This window comes from Linepithema humile, chromosome 4, assembly GCF_040581485.1.
Source record: "Linepithema humile isolate Giens D197 chromosome 4, Lhum_UNIL_v1.0, whole genome shotgun sequence".
Taxonomy (NCBI): domain Eukaryota; kingdom Metazoa; phylum Arthropoda; class Insecta; order Hymenoptera; family Formicidae; genus Linepithema; species Linepithema humile.
Genome location: NC_090131.1, coordinates 14,886,140 through 14,909,132, shown reverse-complemented (window position 1 = coordinate 14,909,132; position 22,993 = coordinate 14,886,140). Strand labels below are relative to the sequence as shown.

The 22,993-nt window shown below is 39.9% G+C and overlaps 1 long non-coding RNA gene across 1 annotated transcript in view; it reads right to left on the bottom strand.

Moving 5' to 3' along the window:
• Positions 1-1,299: 1,299 nt before the first annotated feature.
• LOC105670473 (uncharacterized) overlaps positions 1,300-22,993 on the bottom strand; it is a 40,130-nt gene continuing 18,436 nt past the window's right edge. The window contains exon 3 of the long non-coding RNA XR_001100431.2: positions 1,300-1,386. This is a non-coding gene — a long non-coding RNA (uncharacterized lncRNA). The remainder of the gene's footprint in view (positions 1,387-22,993) is intronic.

The window sequence follows — 22,993 nt, the reverse complement described above, 5'->3', positions numbered from 1 at the left end:
CACTGACGAGATCGATCCACTTTGTCACCATAAAAGACCGACGGAACTTGAAGAGGGTTCCTCAAGACCCTTTTTAAAGCGAACGAAGAGCATCAGAAGCGCGCTTTTGAGGCAGTAGAAATCTCCCGGCCGCTCGCTCCCGCCTCATACAGTTTCGTGTACATTTGTAGAGTGCTTAGATGTTTACTTTCGATCGTAAGAACTTCGTAGCCTAAAAGAATAGAGCCGCCCCCTGATAGCATACTGCGGGGTGCTTTTTCAAACGGTTTCAGTCCTCTTTGTGCGCGAATGTCGGGAAAACCGCGGGGTAAGCTTCGGAGAGAGATTTATCGAGCGTAAATAATAATTCTTCGATATTTGATACTGAGTAATCAATCTGAAAGCATACTCACCAATATAAATGTTCCGCAATTTTGAGAGAAAACTAAGCGTTGAAAGCTTTTTAATAATAAGAGATAAATAACGAGATTGGAACGTAAATGTAATATCAATAACAGTTAAGCCCGAAAAATCAGGCAGTTCGCAAGTTGTGCTTCCTGTGCGCGAGTTGTTTTCTCCACCAAACTATTCGATTAAATATCAATGCCAGTTTGCAGACTTGTACATAATGAACGTATAATTAAGATATGTCAGTTTTAACGCACGAATGTGTCGTTCAAACGTAACATTATCTCGATTTTACCCGACACAAAACGACGTATCGTAAATGGACCATCGATCACATTTGTTTCAACTAGGGTTTACTGCAATCCACTCTGCAACGAACTCCACTCGCTGCGTCATTTTTCGCCCGCCGTGAAATATATCGCGCACCTAAATCTAATGGCCGCCCCGTAAAACCTCTACAAAATTATATAGCAAATGTGTAATGGCGCCCAATGAATCGTCGCGAATAACGGGCGACGAAATAACCCGACGAAATAACCCGTCGAAATAAAATAACGAAGTCACGAATCTGGATTTGGTATCCGAAAACGTACATGGACGATAAAAAGAGAGAGAAAGACAGAGACACTTTCTCGCTATATCTCATTAATGCAGCGTCGCGTGTGCTACGTCATAACGTAATATTTTGACTTTTTATTTACTTTTCTTTTATTTTTTCAAAAAAATTTGAGAAAACAATTATTGTGTAGCTGAAGATATTATACGCGATCCATCGCAATTTTTATGTAACAAATCAGATAATTTTTTTCTTCAAACATTTACTAATGTTTTATTTCATGTAATTTTCTCCATGAAGCATTTTGGAGATAATTGAGACATATTCATCACAGTTTGCAAAAGAGGAAACAACCGCTGATTTAAATATACTGCAGGCGTACCTGTTATTACTGGGCGAGACCTATCGCGCTCTGCGATCCATACGTCCGTCCGGCGAAATGTCTGCGAAAATATACAGTATATACGTTATGGCGTTCAACGAATCCCGTAGTAGAGGACTGTTCGCATGCCGGATGTCGAGGACGTACGGTCTTCGGACACCCGGACGAAATGAACGCGCGCAAAATGAAATAACAAAGCGCAAGCTTTCCGTTCGGAGAGAGTAGGAGCTTATCCGACTTCTCGCGCGTCTCCTTTCCTCATTGCGCCGTTTGCTTCCTCGCCAGGATGCACTACCCGTCAGGATCAACGAACAAAAGCGCGGGCTCGAAAAAAAAGGAACCGTATAAATTGAATCGCGCAAGAAAGACGCGTCGGTTGAGAAAGGGATTCGGTACTTTTGTCGCTTTTGTGTTTAAAGGGCTTTTCCGCGGAAAAGTTATTTTTTATTATTTTATGGAAGCAATTCTACGTTGGTAAATACTGAAATATTATAATTTGCGCAATCTTTTCAGTTCGGACAATTATATAACAATGTTTACTCAGCGTTTTACAGATTAGACTAATAAATATTTTATTGTGAGATATGAAAATCTTGCACAATATACGTAGATTTACGAGATGTAGTGATTGTGACTAGAAATTTATTGCCAAACACGAGCTTTATACGCTTTTACGCTATTAATTGTGGCATTTGCGACCACTCCACATATATTGTCTAGCTCCCGTCTTACGACTTCACGCTTCATGTAATCGACATGTTGTCACGCAATGGACACCATTTCAAGTCTATGAATTATCAACGATATCCACTCAACTCGATTTATAATGTGGTTATACAACTCACAAAAAGGTGCAGTAGGGATTTATAGCTACTTGTTACTTTCCTATGCCAATTGCTCGTTAATATGATTATATCACCGATTTTCATACACTCTTTGCGACTTTTATTAAGTTCATTAATTCTTGCGCGTATCTCTTTCATCTTTAATTAAGTTATTTATGGCATTTAAATTACTCCTCTATTTCAAATTAATGCAATGCGAATTTCACCTTTAGATAACATCAGTTCTTTTAATGATAGACTACTCACGCATCGTGCACTTTGATACAGAAGCCACTCTCAAAATATAATTCGAGTCCGTATTCTCCACCGTCGATTATACTTTTTGCGTGGCTATCAACCGCATCAAATTAATACCTTGTTTCGATACATGCCTTATGTAAAGCGAGGCGAATTATCCGGATAATTCGTACCAACCGCAAACAGACACGCGAGCTTCCAAGAAGGCCGACCTGATAATATCATTTTCGTGATGTTTCCGCTTTTATATCTCTTTCGAGAATTTAGCAACATTTATACGATACATAAGCAACGTCATATTTGAGTATACAATACACCAGCGACGTGAACGTCCTTTTAGGACAAATGTCATTAATATGCAAAAGGGTTGGAATTTTTAAAACTACCGCAGCGCTGCTATAAGTTCCGCTTTTAAAGTCGCACTTCGGAGATAGAATACTCTTAGCTGTAATTCTGCATACACGATTGCATTTTGTACCGAATATTTCGCAGAATACATGTTTATCGTATTTCTTGTAATTAATCGGTAATTGAATTTGCATCGTCCATCGTCTTGTCGCTAAATATGTAGTATAATATATAATAATTACTTTTCCAGAGCTATTTATTTGACGAGAATATTTCAAACGTAGATTTTCCAAATTGGATAATATATTTTCACGTCATATAGCTAACTTTCGTACTTGCGTACTTTTAATACAAAATAATTTCGCTCCTCAACGATACAGCAACCCACCTAGCTTGGCTACGCGTGAAACTTATTACCGATATGCATTCGTTTTGGAAGAAGTTCTGGAGTTCTAGATTCATACGCAAGATCAATTTCAGGTTTATGAATATACAAGCGTATCCATTTCTATTACGAACAATACAAACATTGTCGGACAACCAGCGGATATTAAATTTAGAACGGGGTTTTGTCTAAACTTAAGAATACGCAACGCCTGAATGCGGCACGCAAGAGCATTCATTGTTGCGAGGGGGGTCCACGGGTGATGGAGTGAAATCCATTTGTCTCGCATCGCCCGAGTACCGGCTTAAAAGGCCTTTCCATCTCCTCTCTTTACCGTCTCGAGCCCGCCGACTGGACGAAAATTACTCGTAACAAGATTTATTTCATTTAAATGAGGATGTGCGCTAGGCGCCCGGCTAGAGAGACGCGCCATCTCGTTTTCTCACTGCTTTTCTTTCTATCTCTTCCTTTTTTTTTTCTTGAAACTCTCCGTTAAGTAACGCGCATTGACCCTGAAGCGTGACACGTCCCGATCTTTGCGCTCATGCATTCTTGCTGATTAAACGAACGAATTCTAGGACGATCTGGCGGGTTCGCGCGTGGTGAACGAATTTATTGACCTCTGTTAAAGTCTCATTAAAATCTGTGTACCGAAAAAAAACTTAACCGATTGGCTGAGAACAGATGGAATGCATAAATAAAGCTGGAAGTCGCACATATTTTTTAGACAAACATACGTTTTGATGAACATTTTGATGCTTGTTAAACGCGTATGCGCACGAAAAAACATATTTAATATTTCATAAAAGCAAATTGTTAATTGAACAGATCCCTGGAGATACGTCGAAAATGCTGTTCCATTTTTTCGCTTTACAAAAATTAATATAAATATTTATTGGATAAAATATTTCATAAAATTTAATATTTCATAAAATAAATGTTACCTTTGACATTATTTTAATATGATCCATTACTTTTGTCATAAAAAGTGGACTGCACTAAACTTGTTATAAATTGATGGAATTCTTGCCTCATAACACAAACGCTCAGTACTCATCGTCGGAATTGTGCTGCAAAATAGCCGTCATGTATGTAGCTAAAGAAGCGCATAAAACCGATTATTAACGATTAAGAGAAGATGCGACTTTAAAAACGCGTCTCGACGATCGCCTTTCCTCTATGAATCGCGAAACTTGCACCATATAAGCGAGTTGAAGTAACCATATAAAACCATAGCCGCGGATATTACGGCTATCCTCCAGGATCGACGTTGAATATTTTACAGCGTCGACGCGCGGCTCGTCGAAGTGGCAATTTGCGCGTTGGCTCGAATTCGCGGCTTCGGATCCGCGTCCATAATCTGCATAAATTGGGTTGTTACTCTCGAGGAGAGCTAGAGTTAAAAAGTAAGTTTAAGGAGTTATCCCGTGAGAAAGTTCGGGCTTCTGATTTATAAGACGCCGTAACGCCAAACTTTTACTTAACTCGAGCTCTAGGACGAAGTATAGTGCCGAAGTATCTTCGGCCGAGAATTACTTTGTAGCGTATTGAAATTACGAGCCTGCGAAGAAATTTCATTGGCGTGGATATTAATATGATTAACCTACCCGAGGCGTATTCCGTTCCAAGTTATTTTTCATCGCGATCTTCCGTCAAAACGACTATTAACATAGTCAAGTTACATAAACATCGTAAATAGCCGCGCTAAAAGAAATTTCGATAAAAATTTACACACAATTCTATAATTGGATTCTGCCATCGTACGTCAATAGATGTTTCGTTTTTCTGACAGTTCCACAGAATGTTCTCAGTACCGTATAGCAGTTATAATCTAATTTTGATGAAGAGCCATTGTTTCTGAAATATAGACTGTAGAACTCGTAGAACAAAAATTACATTAACAGCTGTTTTGATGCACTGACTTATTGCAAGAAGTTCCGACGATTTCTCCACTCACCGGTTTTTCTTTCCAATATAAATGTATGTCACGTTTTTTTCTTTGATCTTCTCTTTGCCGTGGGAAGATACTACTCTTAGCTATTTCCTCAACCTTCTTTCTTGCTCGATAATTTCCTGTCTACACATTATTTCGCAGGTATTTCTGCTTTACCATGTGCGTGTGAGCCCTTTGTTTGTATAGCTCATCGTTTTTTCGACATTTTATCAGTATCAAATTCGTTTACATATTATGACCTCTTCCGTTCTGCATATTTGTGTAACGTATTTTAAAACGCTCGAAAGGCGTTACTTCCGAGAGTAGACAGCGTGTCACGACCCTCGATCGAAGAGCGATCTTTTTTTTGTACGACGACACGTGTTACGGACATCTGTCATCCGTCAGCAAGGAGGACACGTGTCAGGGTTGTGACTTGTTGTCGTAAATGTGCGATGACTAAATCTGAATTTTTCTTTTTCACTGCAACGCTGGGATGTATGTATTTAACATAAGCTTCTTGCATTTCCTGTACGAGTACCTTGATATTCTATCCGATTATCTCAGATCGCTACGAAATATTTAAATACGGAAATTGTCATAGATAAATATTGCAAATATAAAACGTTTCGGACACGACAGAATATTTTAAGCGTGCGATCGAAAATGTGTGGAAGCGTATTAATATGTGATCGTAAAATTATATATTCGATATTCGTATTTACAATATCAGGCTGTTTTAATTTTAATAATCATATAATATAATTCAGTATTCGGAATTAGTTGAGTATTTTTCGTGGTCGACACCTCCTTTTTTCTGCTTACTGTGCGTAACAGCTAGGACCAGTGTGCAACCAAACTTTAGGAGCAGCGCTCCTCCGTTTAATGAGATATTAGGTTCTTAAGAATCTTGATTGCTTAATTTGAAGATTATTGCAATTTAAGCAGAATTTATTATTAAAAATATTGCTTTTCCTATTTTTATATTTATTATATTGAAATATCATGACAAAAGTTTCTATATCATTCGTATTATCATAATATTTCAATATAATAAAGATAAAAAAACAATATTTTTAACAATACATTAAAAAAATTTTATCTTTCTAAATTTTAATAATTCTCAAATTCCAATAATCAAGGTTCTTACAAGAGAAAAGCCTATCCATTAATTGGATAGCGTCGCTCCTAACGCTGGTCTTGGTTGTTACGCTGCGCGCAGTAAGGAGAGAAAAGGAAGGAGGCATCGACCACGAAAATCGCCTGAAATGTTCAATTAATTAATTGAAGCACTATTCCGAGCACTGATATAAATAGTACGACATTTTTTCTCACAATACAAACGTTCTTTTTTTCCCTTTTTATAACAGCATTATAATATTCTTTTAAAGTAGTTAATCAAAATGAGAATAAGTACATCAAGACGATGTATATAAAATCATATATTAAAAATAAAAATCATATATTAAAAAATATTTTGTATTTTACGAGAGAGATGAAAATATTCTGCATTTTATCATAAGACTGAACGAGTTTTCATGTATCGATAAATGTACAGCAATCTGGATTCATACAAAAAACACTGCGAATTCTTTTGATGTAGCCGCACGTCGATAAACTACCAGAGCTAACATATATTTTTGTCGCACGCTACGTCGATTTTTATCGGAAGCATCGTCAGACAAATGTCGAAAGGGGGAGAAATATCATCAGACTTCAAACGCTCGCATCGTCGCGTCTCTCGCGTTTCTTGCACCATAAAATCTCCGAAGGGTAGCGCGAAGCAGGAAGTGCGGAAGACTCTGACGTGTTTTATCGACGTCGATTTGAATTTTAAATTTTTCGTGTGGTTTATACTTGACTAATTTTCAATGACGCCGCGTACGCGCACCCTCGCTCGCCCGAAAACAGGTCGGTTCGGTGCATTTTATGAAACAATTAAATTCGCATCGCGACAGATTAATCGTTGCAATGTTGAGGTTGCAATTTAATCTGTCTGTATACGAATAACATCTCTACATCGATAAGCTGACTTTTAAATTAGTATTGATTCTATCAAGCGCTGATAAATGTTTGCCTATCATTTAGAAACACGTGAATAATGTCTCACGTGCTGCAATGTTGATTGTAAATATTGGCGCGGTCAATGTATATGAGATCCTTCCATTCGAGAATCACGTTTTATGTCTGGGAGGTTCGCGATACTAAATAATAAACTCATTTTTCATTAAAATGTTAATTCTATTTCATACTGATTTTGAATCACATAAACCAATTACTGTGTTAAAAAAAAATTTTGTTGATATTATACACTTAACGGAATATTGGATGGTTTATGTGATTGCGTTTTTTTTTCGTAAATGATTATTTATAGTAATAGAATTGTGTACAAGCTTCCGCGGATAAAAAAGTATTCAAGTATTAAAGACGTTGCAACTCGTATTTCCTGCGGACGTTTACAAATGCGTGGCGATTAACGCAAGCTCAATGTTTCTATTTGAATTGCATACGAAATGGCTTGTTGCGAAAAGCGGTTCGTTAGCGTCGATAGTCAATATTGATTACCCGGAAATTTTGCAGCGTCGCATTTACCTCTTAAGCCGTGGTGCACAGCAACGCGATTTCTCCGCCCATCATCGTTTGCAGAGAGGGCAAATGCTTTTCCTCAAAATGAACGACGACGCGTGCGTTAATTTCACTCGGTTACCATTAAATCGTACGTTCGGAGTATCGATATAGAGGGTCCGCGGCAATACACAGTCCCTTCATTCAATACGATTCATAAAGATAACAACGAACAACGACCGATATCACGTTTATTTCATTTCCGTTGTCCATTTTTACGTTTTTTTCTTTTTTTTTTTTTTACACACGGAACATTGCACGTTGAATTGCGTCATGCGCGATATGCATTATATTCAAAGTCACAGCGACACGCTTTACCATCATACCCTCCATTTGAATTAAATTGCTGAAAGAAATAAACCTTGAAATGAAGCTTAATCGAATCCTTTGATGCACTCGGCGATGGAAATACGGTAAAGCATGCAGAAAATATATTGTTCGTACGCGACATAGACAAATTCTATTCGTTCGAAAAGTACATAAATTGCGTTTATCAGTGCACTGATAGATACATGAAAGCAGGTTAAATTATAAATCTTGTCGCAGAGAAACGGCGGAAAAATGTAAAACAGATACTACAGATAAATCATTCTGTGCGATACTTTTATGAACAGTACAAGTATAGACATATGTTTTTATTCGCATTTTACACATGAATAAGTGTTAGACAGAGAAAAAAACGAGAAAAAGAAAGAGAGAAGCACGCATTTGGTATAACATCGTTGCATTATAATCTGTTATTAACTGAAACTTTTTCGAATCCCTGTGCAATTCTCATTCCTAATTCCGCTCAGTTGAAACGCATTTGTCGTCATCGTAGAACGCAAGCAGAAGTACGAGGAAAACGAGTAGCGTGGTTCGCATTCGAAACTATAAAGTAGGAAATCTCCTAACCGATCCAGTCCCGCATTTCTCGGTACTCACAATCAGTTGTACAAAATACAGTCCCAACGTGCTGACTTTCTCATACTTTCTCTCTTGCAGAACAACTACATCGAATGGAGGTGCGACCGTAAAAGAGCGTCGAGAGAATTCATCGACTTTGATCTATAATCATCCTCTTTCTTGCTTTTTTTTTATGGACAACGAACTTATTTCGCGCAAGCTGTATACTTGGCCATTTCTTTACTCCCGCTTCTAGTCGTCTACTTAATTCACGAGGTACCGCGGTCTTTCGCGGAGAAATATAGCTAAATGCCGGACGGTTTACGACTCACGCTGCTTTCGACGGTGATTACAGTGGTATAAAATCTCGGCGGGGACGCAGCGTCGATGCGGACTATAAAAATCGTGAATTATATAAGTATTTGGCGGCGCTTATGAATCCAAAAGAGCCCAAATTTAAAAAAGAATATTTTATCACTATTAGTACATGAGAGCTAATTTATACATTTGAACAGCGACGAAATGTTACGTATATTACAGTTGGGATAAAGTTATGCAACACAGGTCATATTTTCTCGGTAATAATAATAAATTCTGACATTAAAAAATTCTATAATTAAAAGTAGCAAATTAAAAAAATCTAAGATATAATCACATAAAATTGAACGTAAAATACTAAAGTATTATTTAATAGAATGTAATTCGAAACTATTATTTTTTCCTTCTTCAACGCTGTTCGTTGCGCAACGTATTATTGCGCACTTAAAATTTTGATCTAATCGGCATTGATGCTAATCGATGGTTTGCACAGTTTGCCCATTAATATCAAGTCATTTCTGATATAGGCGCACTCGAATTACACACACGATATTGATAGAGTGTTTCTGTTTCACTGGGTGGAATTAAGCAAACTAAAGCAGTACAAATACGTGAGGGCTAAGTTGCGGCGATATAGATAACCGACAACGATGGATAAATCAACTCCGGCCTCCACCCACACGGCAGTTACGAAATTCAGTGCAGTTCGCCAATAAATTGCTCATTCTCTTTCCCTCTCTCTCCCTTTCTTCCCCTCCTTCGCGTTTGTGCTGCTCCTCCGGCATGCTCCGATTCGCACTTACCCTGTAATTTGTCACGTTTCAATCGCTTCTTCCTCTCCTCGAATCTTTTTCTTATCGTTTTTCGTGTTATATATAGGTGTCTTTATCAGTACGTGTACTCCACGCTTTTTCCTCCGAGCGACATATCCCTCGTGCAAAAATAAGCCGTGTATTAAAAGATAATTACGGGTACACACATAACGCAAACGGTACAATTGAGAAAGAACTAAAAAGGTCAATTCGATAAAGATCAGGGACGCGGGTTCGCCGAGCGATCGCCCGAGGCACTTCGGTCAGAAGCGCCGAAACGAGAGAGAAATGATACGAATGTTATTTTGCTTATCATTTCGTACAATACAATATTATAGGGCGCAGTCGGTGCAGTGTACCTTTATTTTATTCCTATAAATTATGCATGATAATCTTATCTCATTTTTATTATTCCCATTCTCCGGCGAATGCTCAATATCATTTTGTCTGAATCGCTCTTCGATCCAGTGGTCAATAAGCTCGAAATTAATACAGGATTGAAATGGGAATCGAGAAAGAGAGCAGCTGATTTTAGCAAGCTGATTCTATCAACGATCTGCAATCACGCAATTCGCATAGTAAACGTCGTTTAGCGAATTAATGTTTCGACGCCCGGCACGCGTCGAGAAATCTCCATAAGGGAATTTCGCGCTAAACTGGCTCGCATGACAAGTGCACCAAGACGCGTGATGAAACGAAATAAAAAAAGCGGAAACTCACGGTGCGGGAACGCTAATGGCTTTGACGAGTATCGTTGCGTTGCTGCGTCGCCTCTGGGTTCAATTTGCAGAAAGAGAATGAAAAAACGAGGCGGAGGGAGAGGAAAAGAGCAACGTGCAGGCCCACTGTGAGAGCTGAATTATTCATGTCACTAACGCTCCGAACCGATGATAAGGAACCGGGGGGAGGAGGGGGGGAGGGGAGGAGAGGAGGGACCGTAAATTCCAATTTATAAAACTGTTAAGCATCCGGACGTCCAGTTACCTGCGTCCTTCGTACCTACTTTTCAACCATTCCTATATATTTTTACCATCGCATATCGATCTCTTTCTCTTCGCTCTCCCTCTCTCTCGCGTCCGAGCGTGCCGTCCCGTATGCGTGCACGCACACACTCGCTTTTACCTGTCTGCTTCATCGTGTTTCCGTCGTGCTGTACCCATAAAGCGAGAACCCTACCTCGGTCTCACGGGGACGCGGTAATGCTCGTCGAGAGGATGAGGAATGCCCTAGTGTATATAGAAGGCTCTCACACACACATACACACACACGCGCGCGCGCGCGCGAGCGACGCACGGTTGTATGCGTGCGCGCGCGCGCGCGCGCGTGCATGTGTACGCGCTCTATAGGGGGTAGTTCGCATACCTCAAGCGGTGGTTCTCCTTCCCACGTTTTGAGGGGTGAAAATGTGCCCCCGGCGTGCAGGAAGGGTAGGTAATTGTTTTGCCCTGGGTACTCTCTCTCTCTCTCTCTCTCCCTTTCTCGCTTCTCACTCTCTACTCTCTTTCTCCCTCCCTCTTTTCCCTCCGATTTGTATCATGCCCTTCATCCCTTTCCGTCACTCCTGCTCTAACTATCACCCTTCTTTCCTTTTGTCAGCCCTCTTGCCTTTAACAGCTCCCTTTGAGGTAAAGAAACGTTTCTGGCAGTAAGTCGACTCGCGCGCCAATTACACGCAGCCGCTTGCGCCTGGCGCAATCGGGCCGCGATCAACACACACCTACTACGCGCGTTGCTCTCGATAAAAGAGAAGAGGAAAGCGCATTCCTCTATACGTCCCTTTCGTTCGATCAGCCAACGAGTTTTCGCGGAAACGATTGTCCTCGGTGCTAACCGATACTTTGTGCTTTGCGCGTCCCATTTGTCGGCCGATTCTCCCATTCAAGCGGTCACGAACGATCGAGTTACCGGGTCCATCATCGATTCTATCTCCCGCGCACACCTCTAACGCGCCATCCGTTCGACACTCATCCGTGTCACTTCTTCGTAATCGCGCGCGAGCGGTATACAGTGCGCTCCCTCGTGCTCGAGAGAGAGAGAGAGAGAGAGAGAGAGAGAGAGAGAGAGGGAGAGAGAGAGAGAGGAAGAGAGAGAAATCCGCAACCAAAGGAGTTTTGTATGTATGGCGTGCATCTCACGGGAGATCGGGAAGGGCTACAAGGGTTAAAGGCGGCCGCTATGGTCGCTACGGCGTTGGCGGTACCTCTGAAATCGCAGCGTCACAGTCGCGACATTTATCATAATTCACGGCGGTCGACATACTTTCCTCTCGAAGCTCGTGAGACAGGTACCTCTTCACCTTCCCTCTTTCTCTCTTTCTCCTCCGTCTCTTCCTTCCGTTGTTCTGTTCTTGTTCTATCCGTTGAATCCGGCTGATCCAACCTCTCGCGGCGAGAGGAGAGGGGGGCGGGGGAGGGAGGGGGGAAGGGGTCTGCGTGGAATAAAGAATAAAGCTTCGGGACTCGTGCGCGATCGTTATCTATCGTGAAAGCGTATGTACGTTCCGCCGATCCTTCTTTCGGTGTGCCTCGCGATGCTTTCCCCGATGCATACGTCTCGCGGATGTGCGCGTGTGAGCGTGATACGTCCCTCCCTCGCTTTCTTTGTCAGAGTACGGAGGGATTTCCGCACGGCGGTGATGTCGGTGCGTGGATGGTTTGGAGGATACGTACATTCTTTATGTACCATGCCTAGCGCCATGCATTATTTTCATGCCGAATTGCGGGGGTTTTTTTCCAGCCGCGTAAACGTGACTTCCAGGGAAGAGAAAATTTATTGCTTAGGGAGAGACAAGACATCTATATTATTTTACTTCAATTCGTCTTGACAGTTTACAGGCCTGTTTTTAGGGATAGTCGGAATAAAAAAAAGAGAAAAATGATTTTTTCATTTCCTTACCCGTGTACGTGCGTTAAGAAATTTCAATTTTATAAAGTTTAATGTCTGTGTTTTATGAAGATATCTTGACTCTATATATTTTACTTCTCATTACATGACTGATATAAAAATAAGAAAAACACACTTTCAAACATATTTTTCTGTTAAAATATCTCTTCAAAATTGAGCAGTTTTCAATTTACAGCGTTCCTTTATACGCGTGTTATTTATTCGAGAGCAGTATCACATATAAAAATCACTTTCTAATTTTAGAGACCGTATGCTATTTGAATAGCCTCTGCAGTTGTAGATATTAATCCCACAAGCATATTAGTGCGCCATTAAGCGGCATAAAATATATCCTCATAAGGTTACGTTTTACGTGCGGACGATTATACGTCGTAAATAATGCATCTGCAACCGGTAGGTGCACCGTTTTGAAGCATTTCGCTCGATACCCTGCCGTCGGACACCGGAACAAGGCTCGTGCAATGCGCACGTATACTTAAGTACACGTGGCGTGTAGTTACACAGGTTCGGGTATGCACATTGGCGAAGGCAATTTCGAGAACTGTTATTCATAAAACGATAACGACCTGCGTGGCAATCTCGACCGCGGTGTTCAAGATAGGACTCCATTGCGAAGATAAAGCCACAGAGAACGGCGAGGTAAGTCCGGCGGCCTGGTGGTAATATAAGCCACGTCGAAACATTCGACCAATTCGGCGAAACGACTCATTCCGGAACCCTCATCGAATTAGTCGCTCTTCCGAGTTTTACGCATTTGTCTATTACTATCGTAAACGTCTGCGCTCGCGTCGTAAACGTCATAAGCATTCGTTCCAGCAGCGCGTTACGCTGACCGGCGTGTTTGTTTAAGCATAATACCCGGTTCTTTCGATAACTATTCATTGGTCGCGTAATTATTAGTGACCGGTAAACGTTGCTCGTTTACTCAAATTATCCAATTTGATACGTACATTTAACATTTTGTGCGCCGAAGCGTTTATTGGCATGTCACGGCCGTTTATGTTTCATTTAAGTTTTACTGTCGCGTTTACTGTTACGTCGAATAACGAAAATTTCAATAATAGTCGCTGATGCGCGAAACGATATTGTAAATCAGTCTCGCAAAATTATTTACGGTATTTTGTTTTATATATAAATATATTATCACGTAACTTTATAATTAAAATATGTATTATTAATAGCAAAAAATATTTTGTATATAATTTAATTTATAATTATATCGATAGAGATAATAATACATAATAAATGAATTTATTTCCAGAATTCTGCTTAATGTAAATGTCATTTCTATACGTAAAATATTTTATTAAGAAATCAATGTAAAAATAATATTAAATTTTTCATTTAATCAATTTAAATGAATAAAATTAACGAATTGTATAATAAATAGTGACCAATCAGATTCAGAAGATGATATCGACTACTACTTGATCGAAGAGATCCTTCTATTCTGAAAAATCACGCATACATTTCATTCAATATCATCTAATACCATCATGAAAATCATAGTGTGCGAGTGATTAAATGATATGTACCGTGGCTGAGTGTTCTCTTTTGCTTCAGAAAATCAATCACTGGAACACCGGCGATCTTAAACACGCGGATACGCCAAAGTATACAATCCGTTCTTAGTACACGGTTTATCACTATGTGTATTATATACCTCCGTCGCACTCAAACACGCCGCATCCGCCGCGTCGAGATTAGATACGCGGCCGCATACTCCACGCGGGATTATCGCGTTGCATCCGACAATCGATCGATCCTCAGCGTCGCCGTTTGTGTCGCCGCCACTCGACGCTTCTCGAGAGACGAGGAGCAGGAGAAACTGGTGCCGGCGAACAAGAAAGGAAAGGACCCGGTGTGGTCGTGGGGCTGAAACGAAACGTCGACCGAGAGTGGCGCGCAAAAACAAAGAACGATAGGAACAGGACGTTGCGCGAAGGGGAAAAGGTGCGCGAGACCATTATAGATTTACCATTAGAGCGTGCCCGCTCTAGATGACTTTATTTAAAAGTCACAGGGGAAAAAAAAGCGCTTCTTGGCCTCTCAGAGCATTCCTTCAACGCCTTTTTCTGCTCTTGCAACTCGGCTCTTCCCGTCGCACCGTATTATCGGTTAGATACACCGCGTGATGAAGAGCGAAGCAGGTTAGAGAACTTTCTTGCGCATGACGTGTTCGGAACGCTGTCGTGATTAATGTTGCGTACGAGTGATAAGCTGACATCGCGTCAATATTGAAGTTATCGGACACTGCTCCATCACATATATCTACGTGACAATAGTACGAATAGAAAAAGTTTAATGATCTCGAGCAAGACTGTTCGGAAGGAATGCTGATACTCGAAAAAATAATTGCTCCCGCGACGCAATTAAAATAAAGAACTAATATCTCTCGGCAACATTTGGAGAAATTTGACGTGGTCATTAATCATTGGACTGACACTTGAATAATGCAATACGTTTAATTATTAAATATTTAACATTGTGGTCATTAAGAGCAGATCATGAATTAATATTAAATTAGTGCATTAATATTTACTTCGGCCATCGCTGATTTTAATACAGTTTATAGTTTCTAGGTTCATGTATAATACAGATATGCTTCGCTTATATAATCAGGCAAGTCAAGTAAATTATTAATTTATAGTTGCATAATAAAGGAGTCTATTATGTTAATTAAACATTACAATATACTGTAATTCTCAACAATGACCGCATAGTTAAGGTCCGTAAACAATTGTTGAATGCACGTATTGTATTTTAGAAGCATTTCAACAGTTTCAGAATTCAAAATATTTGCAATACGCACACTTCTCACCTAATATATGGAAAATTCACATATGATAATAGATTATTCCTGCAGAAAAGAAGTGGAGATTTGTAATACTTATATCTATTTATGATTGATTATTTTGCAATTCGATATTTCGTCGCACGTCAATGATATACAACGGGATTAACCCAGGAAAGAGTATCCACCAGCGTACGTCCTTTCCAATAGAAATAACGAGCGTATACTGTCGTGCTTAGTGGTCGAAAAACTCGCACGTGTCATAAGGAACCGATTGAGTTCTCCATTTATCCTGTCGACCAAATGCTGACGCGTCACACAGAGGGACGTAACGTTCGAGGGGCAAGAAAAACTGTCTCGACTATGTGCTCATGGTTTCGTTTCGCCATATCCTGGACGGAGGAGAGCCGAGGAAGGAAAACGAGGATTTCGTAGGACAGGACGGGAGGACGAGCAGAAAACGGAGTCTAGACCGATTAGCGTTTGGTCGCCGGAACTTCGAGACGGGCTCGGAAAACCGACGGAAGTGGCTGGACTTCTTCCACGGTCGGGGGATAAGAGGATGGGTGGAAAGACAAATAGAATTCGGAAGGAGTTTTTGCCGCCCGGTAAGATTTAATAGCCGGCAGACTTCTAGATGGGTACGAGGAGACGAGGGCGAATGCGAAATTTCCGTAGACAGACATGAGAAATTAGGGACACGCTTCCTGCGTCTCCTCCTCGCGTTTCGAGGGATGTTCTTTAATGATCGTACTACCACAAAACAACTCGTCTCGGCTATCGGGAATAAAAGCGAGCGAACGTATGTTGAAATCTCATTCGAACTAATAAGCGTGACGAAACGGAAATAATTACTATCGGAACATGTTTAATAAAACACAAATTGATGTTATAATAATTACAAATGTTTACAATGTTGTTTTTATTACTTGTTAAAGTGCAACGATTTATTGGTTGCAAAAGTTATATTTTAATTTGTCATTTGGCCAAATAGTGACATATTAAAAAAGATAATTATCAGCAAATTAAAATTATATAAATATGTATGTGTATGCAGAATATAAAATAATTATGTAAATAGTAACACAATTTGAGCCGAAAGAAATTTATTATTCCACACGAAGAAACGTTGTGTAGCAACTCGTTGCAACGGCATTTGATTGCAGTAATTACAGCTTCGCGAGTTGTATTATCGCAGATACGATTAATTACCAGCAAGGTTCCAGCGCGCTACTCTGTTTCTCAGATTCGCGCATTAATGCTTGTACGAACGCGAAACGAATCGTTCGGTAATTAATATATAGAAACTAGATTATAAATTGTTTATAATCTTAAAACATGGTAGCGATGACTAAATGAATGCTTGTCACGCGCTAGATGATTAATGGCAGTTATTTCAAATCCGATAATATAAGTAATTCGAGTAAATCTGTATGATTTTGCTGTTTGTTGATTTACAACAGTTGCATGCGAAAAGACATTTTATTCATCAAAGAGTTTTCAAATTATTTTAAGCAGAAATGCAAACGGAAGGCGAGTTTAATACGTTTTATTAAATAAACTCTCTTGGAAGAAATAAACGAACTCTTCTTAGCTTCCTTAAATATTACTGACGAGGAAAGTGTTAAGCGAAACAGAGTATATTTCTGATGCTTTTAATTTCTACCTTCAACCCGTTATTCACTTCTTTGAAAGGATAAATGCAATTTCGAGTATTACGAAAAAATAAGTTTCACGGACAAAATTTATTTCGAATACAAAGATGTAATTAAACAGCGCTTTTTTGCACTCGTATATTTCTGGCGTATAAATTTGATGAAATATTATGAAATTTTAATATATAAAATAATTATTTTGTAAAAATGATTAATATATGCGGTAGAAAAGCAATATCTCATATTTAATTGTTGAATGTAATTATTGAGATTGCATTTCACGGTGTTACTTTTGCGAAGCTCGCAACAACACCCTCGGTTTTAGCACTGATTACGTCTCCGATTTCGTGCGGTCTGTAATTTTACACACTTTTGGGGGGGAAAAAATCGATATTAATTTCCGCCAATCACTGAAGTGTCGATACAGCAGAGAGAAATACTACTTCTGCGGTAATCCTTTCTCATCTCTTCCGGTCTCGGGGGACACGAGTGGATGCCACGAGGAATGAAAGAAGATCCTTCCCCGATTAATACACAGCACCGTCTCCATGTCGCCAAGGGCCGTGTACTGCACCGTACTCTTGGACCTCCTCTTAAGCACGTCGGAAGGTGAAAGGAAGAGATGGTCTGAGGCAAGGGGGGTAGCTTCCAATTCGTATCTAGTGTGATTTCCCCGGGGTAAAGTCGACCGATCAACCGATCGAGTGGGTGGTTGAAAACCGCACTGGGAAACCTAATATATCCGAGGGTCCTTCCTTCTCACTCTCTTACTGTGATCTGTAAAAGCTTTAAGAGAGCATACGAATGTTACCTCATGCACGCTGTACTCTCAAGCATTTACATTTCTCGAGCGTACGACGTTCTCGTAAGCATTTCTCGATGCATGCACAGCAGACAGGATGCACACAGACCGACGGTTTAAAAAAAAGTTACAAGAAATATTATTATTGAGTACAATTAGTGTCATTTTCTTGGAATACTTTATGAATTCTTTATATCCTAGGAATATTTTCCATTAATTTTTTATAATCATATGTTATTTTATGTCACTGAGTGGCAACTTCTTAGACGGTTTGAAATATCTAATAAATCAATATTACAACATCGCTATTGATATCGTTGTTTGATTATTTTTCGATGTTACGGCACGATGTTATGGTTCGGTGACATCGATTTTCGATCGATCGCACGATGCCCCGCGACATTCTTTGACGACGGATACTCGTGCGTGCATTCTAAAAGAAAAACCTTAAAAATCCATTTTGCACGGGCCATTAGGCACACATGTTAGCCAAACATCTCCTGTTCCAAAGCAAACTGCGCCGCGGAGGTTTTTCGCGAAAAGTCGTCGAATTTCTCCGGTTCGAAGGACACAGATCCGCCTACTGGAGAAACCCACGAGAGATAGAACGCGGAAATATTGAGGAAAGTGAAGATGTATGTATGCGCCATTCACGATAATGTCAGCGTAACATTATCGAGTAGAGGCGATAGTGACAAGACCCGAGTCTTTATAAACTCGTTGGAAACAAAGAATGGTATGAAACAGGCAGAAGAAGAGTTTCAAATATTTGTTTAGGAAGCGTCAAGAATTAGCGATGACATGTCGGTCTGCGTAAAATATTGATTTTCACTCGGACAGGTATCGCTCTATTTGAAAAAGAACGTCAAATATTTGTTCCTTCTAAAATAAATATTAGAAAATAAGATGTAACTTTGGCTACCGCGTAGAAGAAATATAGCGATACAAACCGAAATTGTGGAATATATATATATATATATATAATGAAATCGGCTGAAAATTGTGTGTGAGACATAAACTCGCGATATATGAAGTTTAGATTAGAGCCTTACGTACAATATCCGTGGAGAAAGCAATCCTAGCTGCGAACAGGTATAGCTAGGATAAACGAGCTCTCCTCCCTCCATCTTTTATATAGCTACCGGCACCATATAGTCGCTTCTCTCCACACGCTATAACGATCCGCCCTGCAGGAATATCTCTATCCACCTGTCTACATCCATATCCTTCAGACGAAATTGTCTTCCGAAGTGGCTTACAAATATATTTCAATAGAAACGTAATATTCCGGAGTCGGTTGTATTGGCTGTTCCTGAATCGCTCCTGATTTGCTCGTCCCCTTTTTCTTCTCAAAGGGATTTGCTGCTACTCTCACGGACGTGTACGTATCATACATTCGTCATGTCTAAGCGACAAAGTAATATCGTCCCTACTTCTAGACGAGATCTCGTAAAGCCGACGATACAAAGTATTGCAGACAACGCGAGCGTGCTGCAAACACATCTTAAAAAACTGCGCGTTTCTTCCTAGAACGGAAATACTTGCCGAACAAACGCGAGTCTCCGATACAATAGTGCTGCACGATATTTCGATTTCAATGGAAATTGGGTGCACTTTTGCCTACAGACTTCATAAGTTCTGGAAGTAAGAGCAGGTCTACCCTGTTTCGAACGGTAAATAACGCGCAATCTCGCTTTGGGCGACAAGGACCTTCCCGTATAAAGACTTGGAGATTCGAAAGCTTTTCTCTAATTCTCCGATGCATAATATTATTCAGAAACGAGACGATTCTATCTTTACATTGCCTCTGAGCATTAATTTGATAGATAAGATATAACATCACTTTCCTGAAGAAAATAATGGTTTGACTCTCACAAATTAATTAACATTGAATTACCTACCAATTTACATTAAATTATCACACTCGACTCTACGTCGCGTGCAGTTTGCCAATTACGCTGTCAGTTGGTACCTGCAGATCTATAATCGTAGCATAAAATAATAGCTCGCATATAATCATAGGAAATTTTATTTCAATTGTTATCACAAACAAAGAAAAAGAGAATAATGTGCATCATACTTATTTGAAACATGAAATTTGCGTTGTAACTTTAAATATAAATTTAATTTCTCATAAACATGATGTTCGTTGTTTGGGAAACTGTTTGCAAAGATAACATTGCACACACACTATCCGTAGGATTATTATGTTTGTCCGTCGAATTTCTTCGGAGGATGTAGCATATGCTTCATACCTTATTTTCTCGTTTTACACCGCGACATGTCCCGAGAACAGACGCACCGGAGGGTCGCGACAGCCCCGAACTTTTGTCAATATTGATCCCCCTCCCTTTGCACACGGGGGACATACGCGTTCAGCTAACGTATGTCTTCGATTTTAGAAGCTTTAATGCGTTTCGTAAACAGACGGCCGTTCGAAAACTACACTTGAGCCGCACGGCTCTCGATGCGACCCATATGACTAATCATGTTTTAAATCACGTTACACGCGAGTCACAAACGCTCAATTTACAAGTACAACATTCGCACTCCGCGTATATTGAACGTTTGCACTCGCTGACAGGCCTAATCGTACGTTTGCTTTGGAAAGTAAAACAGAATTCAGTCTCGCGTCTCTCTCGTAATATGTCGCAGCTGTACATTCGTGAGCGTAATGTTATTAGTTATCGATCGTCATACATCGCGAATAAATTAAGTTTCCATAAAGTGATCCAGAAATTAATTTTTCGCCGTCTCGCTCATCCCGTTGCCTTTTGCGACTTTTAAGCGATCGGACGGCTCGCACGACGAGACGCAAGAAAAAGATTTCAATCTACCGGCTCCCATTTATCAGCGCGTTACTTTGCTTCAATTAATACGCGCTAACAACGTTAATTAATGCAACATAGCCGCGATGGGCAGGACCGACGAGGACGTGCTAGGAAGGACAAGGAATACTCTTCACTTCCGCGTCTGTCTATCCATCAAGAGCGGCCACGCCGCTTGTGTCGCATTCAAACCGGTGCCACCCCTGCCACCTTAACTTCGACATCAGAGGCTTCTGGGGCGACATTATCTATAGGAAAGTGCTGGAGAATATTATACGTGCGTAGTGTACACACCCTATCGGGGCCAGCTACTTTAACTGTACTCGACGTTGAGTGATAGAGAGAAGGAGAGCGAGAGGAGGATGGAAAGCATCCACCGTAGACGGTAGCGACTACTGCTAATCGAATTATCGATCCCTGTCCGCGTTCTCGAAGCGAATATTAGATTTTCCGCGAATTTTAATGTACGACGAAGCCCGGTAGGCGAGCTTCTTTTCCTCTTTTGCTGGAGAACATATTAGCAGCAGAAAGATGTACCCAAATAAATCTGTGGCGTAAAAGCATCACTTCGAAAGAGATTTTCAATTTCTTTTTTTTTTTTTATTGCGTTTCTGGATAATTTCATAAAATAACGTAATCTATAAAAATACATTCACAAAAAATTAGCTTTAAGAATATTCTTCAAATTTTTATCGTGAATTACTATTTGGATGAAATTTTAAATTTATTCAACCCTTTTTTTTTTTAATTTCGATTTCGCTTTATTGTAGCCGAGTTCCCGTCGTAATTTCATCCTCCGGCGTATCGTCTAGCAGACATTTATTTATTTATTACAGGCGAGTGATTTTTTCCGTCCGCATACCTCGGATCTAATTTTAAAAACTCCGTAGCGGTACCTATCGGGGCATTTTTCTCTCACGTGGCAAACTCCGGCCGCATTCTATATTTTCAGGTGTCCGCGAGTAAAGATGGATCGCAGGAACGCACTTACGCGATGGAACATGTACGTACATGAGACATCACGCGAGCGTATTCGAGGCACTTCTCTTCGCCTAGGAACCGCGTGCGGTCGAACGGTGGGAAGAACGGGCGGTGGGGTTTGGGAAGAAAAGCAAGAACCTCGGGAAATGTCAGAGAAAAATTCCAATATGCCTCGAAATTCTGGCGGCCGTGCATGGAATGCATCTGAGCCCCTTGATTGTGCTTCGGTAGCATATTTTTCTCGTACTTCCGATATTGCACCGGCGAGTTTCCTCGCTTTATAACTGCGTGCGCCATTGAATCTCCGCTTTCTTCGGTCCGTGCAAGGTGCACCATGTGCGCCCACAAAGGACGCGGGGCTTTTTTCCATTCGTATCGGGAATGGCTCCTGCTACTTTCTGTTTATTTATTCCGACTAAACGCGAGAATTACTTTTCTTTCTTCAAACTATATTTGTATTATATTTTTCCATACAATATCTATATATATAACATGCAAAAATATATAACTTTTATGTCGTTCAGCTTTTTATTAGCAGACAAATTCGTTTTATATATATATATCCTGTTTAACGAACTTGTCTGCTAGTAAAAAGCTGAACGACATCAAAGCTAATCATTTATTTAAATTGCGGTTTAAGCTTGCTTTATACGATCTATTTTGCGACGGAAAATTTCAGATGGATTTTTAGTTATAATTTTATACAAGAAGAAAATATTTGCAGAACAGCAATTCACACGTGCAAAATACAATATATATATTGTATTTTGCACGTGTGAATTGCTGTTGTTCAAATGTTTTCTATTATATAAAATCATAACTAAAAAATATATCAGTGATATATATTTTGCACATACATGTGCGTATTTCTATTTTGTAAAGTTTTATGTATTATATGATACGTAATATTATAAATAGAATTTTATCTTGAGCTCTATCGTTATAGATGCAGATCAATTAGTAATTATAGATTATTTAAAGTGAGATACTTAGCAGGAAAATATTTAATAGGTATCAGAAATACTTCTATCATTATCGCATTGTATATTAATATTATCCATGTTTAAACTTTTATATAATTATTTTTTACAGGAAAACCCAACTTTTCTTTTTACAGCGGTATTTTAATTATCCTACGCTTTTGTTGCAGGTGATGCCTCTTCTGTATCAACTTCTTGGCCACTCTCGTCGATACAACCGAACGAGCTGTCGACGTTAATAATGTCCATCTAAGATACGATCGTTAGAAACGCACCGATTACTATTCATTCTCGAAGTGACAGTCCTCTGAAAGACTCGTCTCGTCCTGCGTATAA